We start from the raw sequence: 10,868 nt of genomic DNA, 5'->3' as shown, positions 1-10,868 counted from the left end.
AAATCCCGGACGAGCCCTCCCGGGTCACCCACCTTTACAACCGGGCTTCTGAATGGTCAAGCTCGTCATCAGTTTGGATTAAAGACGGTTGGAAAATGCTCTGCTCACACATTTTGCAGTCTTGAAGGTTAAATTGACCCTCCTATCTCCATTCCCTGCAGCATCTCTGAAGTTTTCAAGAAAGCCCTGAGTGCATAAAACATTTTTTACAGAGTAAAGATGACATTGAAGACAGGGCTAGTTGGTCTAGGGGTATGATTCTCGCTTCAGGTGCGAGAGGTCCCGGGTTCAAATCCCAGACGAGCCCTCCCGGGTCACCCACCTTTACACCCGGTCTTCTGAATGGTCAAGCTCCTCATCAGTTTGGATTAAAGACGGTTGGAAAATGCTCTGCTCACACATTCTGCAGTCTTGAAGGTTAAATTGACCCTCCTATCTCCATTCCCTGCAGCATCTCCGAAGTTTTCAAGAAAGCCCTGAGTGCATCAAAAAAGAATTAACAGAGTAAAGATGACTGTGAAGACAGGGCTCGTTGGTCTAGGGGTATGATTCTCGCTTCGGGTGCGAGAGGTCCCGGGTTCAAATCCCGGACGAGCCCTTCTGGGTCACCCACCTTTACACCCGGGCTTCTGAATGGTCAAGCTCGTCATCAGTTTGGATTAAAGACGGTTGGAAAATACTCTGCTCACACATTCTGCAGTCTTGAAGGTTAAATTGACCCTCCTATCTCCATTCTCTGAAGTTTTCAAGAAAGCCCTGAGTGCATAAAAAAAAATTAACAGAGTAAAGATGACAGCGAAGACAGGGCTCGTTGGTCTAGGGGTATGATTCTCGCTTTGGGTGCGAGAGGTCCCGGGTTTAAATCCCGGACGAGCCCTCCCGGGTCACCCACCTTTACAACCGGGCTTCTGAATGGTCAAGCTCGTCATCAGTTTGGATTAAAGACGGTTGGAAAATGCTCTGCTCACACATTTTGCAGTCTTGAAGGTTAAATTGACCCTCCTATCTCCATTCCCTGCAGCATCTCTGAAGTTTTCAAGAAAGCCCTGAGTGCATAAAACATTTTTTACAGAGTAAAGATGACATTGAAGACAGGGCTAGTTGGTCTAGGGGTATGATTCTCGCTTCAGGTGCGAGAGGTCCCGGGTTCAAATCCCGGACGAGCCCTCCCGGGTCACCCACCTTTACAACCGGGCTTCTGAATGGTCAAGCTCGTCATCAGTTTGGATTAAAGACGGTTGGAAAAAGCTCTGCTCACACATTCTGCAGTCTTGAAGGTTAAATTGACCCTCCTATCTCCATTGCCTGCAGCAGCTCAGACCTCTTCAAGATAGCCACGAGTGCATAAATTTTTTTTAACAGAGTAAAGATGACAGTGAAGACAGGGCTCGTTGGTCTAGGGGTATGATTCTCGCTTTGATGACGATTCTCGCTTTTTATGCACTCAGGGGATTCTTGAAAACATTTTCCAACCGTCTTTACTGTACATCCGTGCATGTCATTTACATGTCCGTCTGATACTGTACATCTGTGCTGTTTATTGGAGGTGGCGATGTATTGGGTGTTCTCCCAAATGGATTTGGTAAAAGTTTTATTTATCAGTTAGCCCCGCTGGTTCTAGAGGAAATGGGTTGCACCGGGGCTATTGTTATGGTCGTATCTCCCCTCGCTGCACTGATGGAGGACCAGAGGAAAGAAGCAAACAAGCTCGGTATTACAGCATTGCAGCTTGGAGTCACCAGCGAGGAATCGTGAATGGTCAGTGTTCTCTCGTTTTTACCTGGTCATAATAGATTCAGCATCACAGCATGATTATAATTGTTGCATTTTTAGACGGATTGAATCCTCTTATTTACAAATTGTTCTCCACAACTAAAAAGTGAAAAAGAAGAGTAACTGGCATTGATAATTTTCCCAAACATAAATGTAGTCATGGGAAAAAAGTAAACTGTATTGAATCCCCTGTTGCTATGTGGGCAAGTAATAACAATATGGGTATTTTTCACTCATCAAAACATGTAATGTCCTAGGGGAGAGGGCTCCAATGGCCAGCCGGCATTTAGAGAGAGTTTTGGAAGGCTTGGAGAGCTCCGATCCCTGATGAAGAGTGGTGAGTAAACAAATCATGAAATATAATCTATACAGAATATGAATATTCTAATATGTTGTAATATTCTAATATGTTTCTCAGGTACCCCAGTGCTGGCGTTAACAGCATCAGCAGATCTTGAGTCCCAGCACCGTGTGATCAAAATATTGAACATGGAGAGAGAAACTCAAGTGACTGTCAGTCCCAGTCGACACAACATAAGGCTTGGACTGAGTCAAGTTCCAGCAAGCAACCTGAAATGCTTTGATTGGGTGGTGAAGGAGGTTTTGGATAAAGGCCAATCAATGTCTCCTGTCCTCATTTACTGCCGCACACTTAAGGTAGTAGGAAAGGTATTTGGCTACCTTAAAGCTCGGCTTGGGGAAAGTGCTTGGGTTAACAGTGAACAGAAACATGAGAATATACTGATTGGGATGCACCACAGCACGACTCTAGAAAAGAGTGGTGTCCTCTCTTAACCCATTTTGGGCGGGAACCCCCCTTTTGTAACTATACCCTTGCTATGTACAGTATATAGCAACATAACGTTTTTGTAATTTTTGAATAAATATTAGGTCAGGATTTAGAAGGCGTTTTTTGAATCGGCCTCAGGTCTAAATGGGTTAATGGGAATGGGAACTGCCGTGTGGTTGTTGCCACCACTGCCCTTGGAATAGGTCTCAACTGACATTTCTCATGTTGTTATGTATTGTGCACCAGAGGATGCCGAGGCAATAGTTCAGCAAATTGGCAGGGCTGGTAGAAGTGGATCTCAGGCACATGCTGTTCTATATGTCTCTACTTAGTACACACATTTTGACAAAAACAGTTAGAGAGATAGTCAGAACTGGTGCCCAGATGTGCTTCAGAAAAACATTGTATGGCTTTTTTTTTAAACAATCCAGCCAACATTGAGCCTGGACATTTATGTTGCACATACTGCCATTCAAAATGCACCTGTGAATCTGTCATTTGTGCTGAGCTGATTCCTAATTATGAGGCATTACAGGAAGCTGTTTCCAAGCCAGCAAAATGCAGACAGGTAGAAGCAGATGACAGAGCGATAATCAAAGACATGGTGGAGGATTATATGGCAAATTTAGTTCCTGACAGCTCAACTGTTCACTGACATAGCTGCATGCACTTAACCTGACACCGTCAAATGGAAGAAGCTTGCGACACACATTTGTTTCACAGCCTACTTCCCATCTGAGACTCCGGTCGCAGAATCGATGACAGACGGTTTTTCTTTTTTTCAAGCTACTAGGCAGGTGATTGGATGATCCCGCCCCTAGCAGCCGCTGATTGGTTCGAACACGCAGTGTTCGGGCAGCTTTACTCGCTGCGCAATCCCAGACCTCCTTCCTGAAATCAAATGCAAATGAGATTTCCCGGAGGGAGGGGGTTTACCAGGCTAGCATGCACTGGGCTCAGCACAGAACTAATCAAGGCAGTAGTAGAACACTGCGATTACATATTTGACCTTGATTACATAATGGAAAACGTTCCAGTATTTAGATCGCAACATGCAGTACATATACTCCATGTCGTCAAGTTTTTGATGACATAGACAGAGTTGAGCCTTCTCAGAGCCATATCTTGATTTCATGGGTTATTTTGATGAGGAAGATGGCAGCGAAACATCCAGTGTATACTCTATATCAGGGTCTGATGCATGATCATTTGATTGAACACTGCTGCTTTGATCAGTTATTGAAAATGCTGCTAAATGATAACTTTTCTTTTTCATATTAGGTCCAAATGTTAGCACATTTCACTGCTTGTACATAAGTTACGAATAAAACCTTGATTCTTGATGACAAATACCTCTGTTTTGATTCATGTTGAAAGTGTTTGTGTGTCATAATATAGACTGACAAGCATATTTTGTTCCCATAAATTGATTGAATATTTTATTAGGCAAAAAATGTAAAACAGCACAGTTACATTTAAAATACTTTGTCTAACAGGTCCGTTCATAAAAGTCCTTGCGGACTTGTTTCCAATGAGGGCCTTGGTATTTAATTCATAGGCATATATAGTGGCACCACAGTTCAAATATCATTACAAAATAAACAGCCAAAAACAATATATAACACTATGTACAACAAAAAAAATAAAAAAGAGGGGAAAAAAATATGTACAAGAACAGGGGGGGGGGGGTCTGCTGTCTAACGGGAAAATGGTACTACCTCCACCTTTGGCCTCCTGAAAGGTGATTTTTTTAAGGCTCTTTTAAATGAGCCCAGCGAACTGCATTTTTTGAGGGATGGAGTTAGACTATTCCAATCCTGGGTGGCAGTGCTGTAGAAGGAGAATTTGCCCATGTTTGATTTATGGGTGGGTGGTACCAAATTGTTGTTAACGCTCCCTCTGGTATTGTGACTGTGGGTGTCGCTAACCTTTTGGAGGTATTTACTCAGATATGCGGGAATTGGGGGCATATCGGGCAAATTTGCATTTACAATTTTGAAGGCCAGTCCCATTTTTAGTTGTTTAACCCTGTCTTCCACCCTGAGCCAGCCTAGGCTGGCAAAATGGGTGGGAGAAAGGTGGGTCATGGGCCCCAATCCGAGGAGTAGCCGAATCAGTTTGTTTTGGGAGGTTTGAAGCTTAGTCTTCAGTGACACTGAGGTGTTGGAGTACCAGGAGGTGCAAGCATAGTCAAAAAGTGGTTGAATCAGGGCCCCAGAGAGGGTCCTGAGGGCCTGAGGGTTGACAAAAGAGGAAACTCTGCCCATAAATTTGGTTCTCTGGTTTACTCTTTTGACCACCTTTGTAGCCATGCTATCACCTGTCAGGTATTTGTCAAGTACACAACCCAAATAGGTAATCTCTTCTTTGCTAGAGATAATTGTGTCATCGACTTTGACCTTGAAATCATTTACATCCATCTGTCTGAGGGAATGTTTGGTCCCAAAGAGAATGGATTCAGTTTTCCCAAGGTGTAGTGACAGTTTGTTATCGGTAAGCCAAGTACGGATTTTTGAGAGTTCGGAGCTGAGCGCCTCCTCAACTTGCAACTTGTCCTCTCCCGAGATCAGGAGTGCCGAGTCATCAGCGAACAGGAACAATTTGCAGTTACAGGCAGCACTCATGTCGTTAATGTATAGAAGAAACAGTAACGGCCCTAGAATGCTGCCCTGAGGAACCCCACAGCTCACCGGGAGGGATGAGGACATGGTTCCGTTGATGTCAACCACTTGTTCTCTTCCCTCCAGGTAAGATCTCATCCAGTTTAGTGATGTGCAGTCAAAACCAATCGCCCTCAGCTTATCAAGTAAAATTGAGTGGTTTACAGTGTCGAACGCTTTTTGGAGGTCCAACATGACCATGCCGCAGTATTTGCCCGCGTCTACCTCACGTTTGATGTAGTCGGTCAGATACAGTAGGCATGTGTCAGTGGAATGGGAGGTTCTGAAGCCCGATTGGAATTCAAACAACAGTTTATGCTCGCTGAGGTAGCTGTTGATTTGTTCTTGAATTAATCGCTCTACAACCTTTGAGATGGAACAAAGGATGGAAACAGGCCTATAGTTGCCAGGTTCTAATTTGCTTCCTTTTTTATGCAGAGGGATTACTCTTGCCAACTTGAAATCCTGTGGGACGTGACACTGGCTGATGGATAGGTTTGTGATTTGGGCTACTATGGGGGCAATAGCAGTAGCTGCGTCTCTGAGGAATCTGGTGGGGATATTGTCAAGGCCGGTGGCCTTGTTTGGCTGGAGGGCGAGTAGTTTTTTCTGCACATCATCAGCATTTACTGGTTTGAATGAAAAGGAGTCTTTTTTAGCCCCTAGTTTAACATAGTGAGCATGGATGTGGTCAGAGCCGTACAAACCTGAATGCTGAGGAAGTTTGCTTACCAACTGGGTTGCAATGGTGGTAAAAAAGCTGTTAAAACAGTTTGCTACCGCTTGCTTGTCGGTAATGAGCACGCCACTTGAAATAATGCAGATGTTTGTAGCTTTGGTTTGAATTTTGTTGTTGCAGCCCAATTTCTGTAGCGCTTCCCACAGCTTTTGTGGGTGGCTTTTGTTTGCCTCAATACTTTCATTTAAGAAATTCTTTTTGGCAGTTTTGACCAATTTGTTTACTACATTTCGTTGATTTCTGCATCTTTCAAGTAGTTGCACATCTTTGCATTTCCTGAACTCAGAGTACATTTTGTTTCTGAGTTTGATTGCATTTAGGATGTCTCCATTCATCCAGGGTTGTGTACGGGCTCTGACTCTCACCACCTTCTTGGGCGCTAGGCTATCAATAACAGACACAAAAGCAGTTTTGAAACCAGTCCAAGACTCCTCAGCCGAGGAGCCACCGAGTACATTTGACCAATCCACTTTCTCAAGAGCTGTTGTGAGAGCTTCTGATGAGTAAGTTTTCACAGCTCTGCAGCTGATCGTGCTATGACAATCAACTACAGATCTGTGAAGCTTACGCGTGCAGAAAATGATGTTATGGTCGCTTAGACTGCACTCAATGACTCCACTTAAAGGAATCCTCGACTGGTCTGATGTCAAAATGAGGTCAATGATGGTCTGAGAAGTGGGGCCTACCCTTGTGATATTTTTTATCATTTGGGTGAGGCTATGCATGTCACAGAATTTTTTGAAATATTTAAATATGGCGGCGTCTTTCCGGAGTACATCCGTATTGTAGTCGCCAATCAAAATCAATTCCGAATTTCCAATGATTGCCATGTGCTCCTCTAATAAATCATAAAACTCATTTTGACCTGGGGGCCTGTAGATTGCGCCAATTATCAGGGGTTTAGCGTGAGGATAGGTGATTTTTATCCAGACCGATTCCGTGGAGTTGTTCTCCAATTTTGGGTACACATTGAAAATGATGTCAGATCTCACATAAATGCATACCCCTCCTCCACAAAGAGTTCTGTCTTTCCTAATGACATTGTAGCCTATAATCTCAATTTCAGAATCGTCTACTGTGTCATCCAGTTTTGTCTCTGAAAAAGAGAGAACCCCTACCTTGCCATTTCCAAACATGGATCTTATTTCAGACATCTTTGTGGGGTTTTTGAGGCTATTCACATTTAGGTGGATGATGTGTAGTCCTTTTTTGGCGAAAATCGTGTCCATCTGTTCAGTCTGGAAAAAGTCAGGTTCCTTAAGCTGTTTTGTCCCTGTAGCTTCAAAGGTGGGTGGGGCAGGTGGAGGTGTGATCGGGGGAGTGGGGTGGGGGCTTTGTGTTTGCAGCAGGGCAGTGGGGGAGGGGGATAGGGGAGGGGATGGACTTTTGGGGGAAATGGGAAACTCAGGGAGAAAATAATCTCTGTTTCCACGCCGATCCCACAGAGGAAAACCTTGTAGTTGACCTCCAGTGCCCGTTGGAAAAACAGGGACCATGCGGTGGTGCCAGGAGATAGGAAAAACAGTGGAAAAATCACCGTATTCCTGTGCTTCCCTCTGAGAAAAACCTTGTGTTTGTCTCGAGTCCATGTTGCGCATGAGGAAATCCTCTCGTTGATGATGTTGGTGGGGAAACCCCTGTGACGTCATCGGCCAGATTTCCTCTTGCAGTGGTGTTCTGTATGAGAACGTGGGTCCTGGAGCAAACACAGACGTTAAACGGGACAAATAATCCATTCTTGTTTCTCCAGGGCTCTGCTGGGGTTCGTACTTATCAGGTGAGGTTGTCCGTTGCCAAACAAAGTTATTTGTCTGCATGTTGTGGACCTCTGGGCTCCGTCTAACGCTTCCTATACACATTCTACACTACTACATCTATTGCACTACTATATATGGCACTAATCAATGATACTGCTTCTCGTTCATGGACGAAGTCGGGCTTTGACAAAGTCGCCTGTTGCCTTTGTTCGCCTAGCCTTTGTTCGCCTAGCCTTTGTTCGCCTAGCCTTTGTTCGCCTAGCCTTCGTTCACTAGCCGCTTTCAGAGCTGGTTTAAACCACTTCAATTGATTGCTAATTGTCTGCCGGGGAGTGCTGGCCCTCCCAGCCACTTTAACAGGTCAATCAATTTGGCTATTCTACCTGAGACTACTTCAAGTGCTCTGTGAGACAGACACAGAGTATCAATGGGCTACTGCTTAAAGCACAAATACAAATATAAACTACAGACTAACACAAGCTAATAATACAGCACTAGTAGCAAAGCACTTAAAGTACAACTGCTAGCAACTTGCTAAATAAGAAAAATGCTATACTCACTACCAAGAAGTTCAGGAGCTCAGTTCACTCCAGATGTTGAAAGCACACTGAAGGAAAACACTAGCAGCCTGCCTTTTATCCCTTTGAGCTGTGTTGGCCCTCCCAGCCACCTCCCAGCCACTTTAACAGGTCAACAGGTCAACAGGTCAAATAACATTTAAATGTTAATAACATAAATAATCAGACTCAAGCTCATGTTTGGTCAATTGAATATTTTCATTTAGTATAAATGCATACAAAATGTAAAATATTTACATACCAGAACAAAGGTAGAAAATGCTCGATCTGTGGTTCTCAAACTTTGTCATGTCTAGAACCCCCAAATTGATATCCATTCGGCCGCAGACCCCCTCATATGAAGATATGTTGTGTCACCCCCCATACAAGATTTAGGTTGTCAAAATGTTTAAAACGTATTGGAAATATTCTTTGAATATTTACTGAAAATAGCAGATCCACAATCTCACATATTGCATTGTGGCACGTTGTGATCTTGTAGATCTATTTTCAAATAGCCTAAGCCTAAGTAATAGGGTTAAAGTGTTTAAACTGATTTTGATGCTATGTTCACTCATTTTGCTGGGGACACCCTGGAACCCCTTCAAGACCCCACTTTGAGACACTTGAGAACCGCAGCTCTTTTCTCTGAAAGTAGCCATTCTACAAATACACAATGCTTTGTGAGCTTGTAGATATGCTATGTTCCATGAATGCACACCCTAGAGTGATGATAGGTTTAAAGTGCATTACATGTAATGGCGTGATAAACAGTTAGATTTTTCATTGGGTACAGTGTTAGTGCACCCTAAACATTGAGATGACACTACATACGGTTTCAGGTAAAAACGTAGGTCCCCTTGATCAAGAAACACTGTTACAACAAGTGATGGAAAGTAACTTAAGTACATTTGCTCTAGTACAGTACATGAAAACAATTTTGAGGTTTCTCTTTACTTGAATACTTCCATTTTGCAATACTTGTTTTCCATGTGGAAGTGAATAAAGTGACACGATGTGACTTATATAATAATAAATAACCTTTTCAGACAAGCTAGAAGAGTTTCTGGCTCTGAAACAGAGATTTCCAGGACATATTGCACTAATCATTAGCCTGGAATCGAGACTGATTCGCTCGGTTTGGTGAAGTGAGAAATAATTCCCTTTTACTTTCCAATAATGGGCTAATAATATATACCTATATATATTTTTTAGTTTTTACCCCTTTTTCTCCTGTGGTATCTGGCCATAAGCAACCGAAAATAGGGTACATTTCCGGGGAGGTAATAAGCGATCACAGCTCAGAGACCGGAGTTTTTCTTTCTCAACAATTCACTTTATTGTCAGAGTCCTTTAGCAATCCATACATTTGGGTCAAATCAATATATATCGCATCTTTGTTCACATAATCTACGTTATTCCATGTAAACGTGGCATCCGCTTGCATGTCAAACACGGAGCCCCGTCCTCCTCAAAACAGGCCATTATATATCAAAGCATGTATTACACACAAGACTACCTACTTCTGTATCAGTCAATCACCAGTGAGTTTTGTCAGAACAATTGACTTGGGCCAGCCCCTTCTCAAGCAATGAATTAACGATCTGCCCCCTTCACTCTGACACATGAAAAGCTTTCTTTAACCCAATCTATAAAACCGTACTTTCCCATACGCTCACATTATAACATTATTATACAACATTTTATTAGCTTCGAAATAAGTCTAAACATTAACATGTCCAACATTGTATGAATGATCTAGATAATTAAGATTACTTAAAAGAAACGCACGCTCGGTCAGCTGTTCCCCCTTCTCGGAGAATTCATCCCCTCCCCCTGGAGGAAGCATCAGAATCCCTTTATCAATGATGTTGTCATTAACTTCGGTCTTAAACACAGAATGATCATATTATCCCACTAAAGGTCTTCAACTATATTTGACTAAAAGCTCATATCTATCTGTGTATTTAGAAAAAGACTACTAAGCATTTCTGTATATTTTACTTATGTCTTCTTGCTTGACTGGAAGGGACATCTGTTTTAGTGTCAACAAGCACTCTTGCATAATATTAGAATGGGCTCCGTGGGAACAAAGAGCTCGACCGGGTGCGGTGTTTAGATTCACACCTATAACAATAGACAGGATACTTAGAAGTGTTCACCAGAACCAAGGACATGTGCTTACTTCAATAAATTGTATTGCTATTTTCAGACTTTTAAAGCTGTAAGAAATTACATGTGGTCATTTTCATTGTTAATCCCCCCCTCCACCCACCATTACATTTATATAGCCTTTTCTAAATACTCAAAATCACTTTAGAGAAACAAAATAAAAATATTAGCGAAAACTAGTTCAAAGGTTAACTCATTCCCTACCAAGGACGTAATGGACGTGGTTTAAAATCACGTGATCACAACAAAAAAATAGTGCTTCCTTTCATGTTAAAGGACTCACAAAAGTAAAATTTTCTCAGATTTCTGTTTAAAAAAATAAATAAGCCACATTCAAACGGCCATAGCTCTGGAATGGAGGATCGCGGCTGGCTAATCTCCCCCCCCCCCCCGATTCTACCAGACCCCCGCGCGTGTAAT

This window comes from Gymnoscopelus braueri (assembly GCF_963280865.1).
Source record: "Gymnoscopelus braueri genome assembly, chromosome: 3".
In the NCBI taxonomy this organism is placed as follows: Eukaryota; Metazoa; Chordata; class Actinopteri; order Myctophiformes; family Myctophidae; genus Gymnoscopelus; species Gymnoscopelus braueri.
This window is presented reverse-complemented; position numbering follows the sequence as displayed.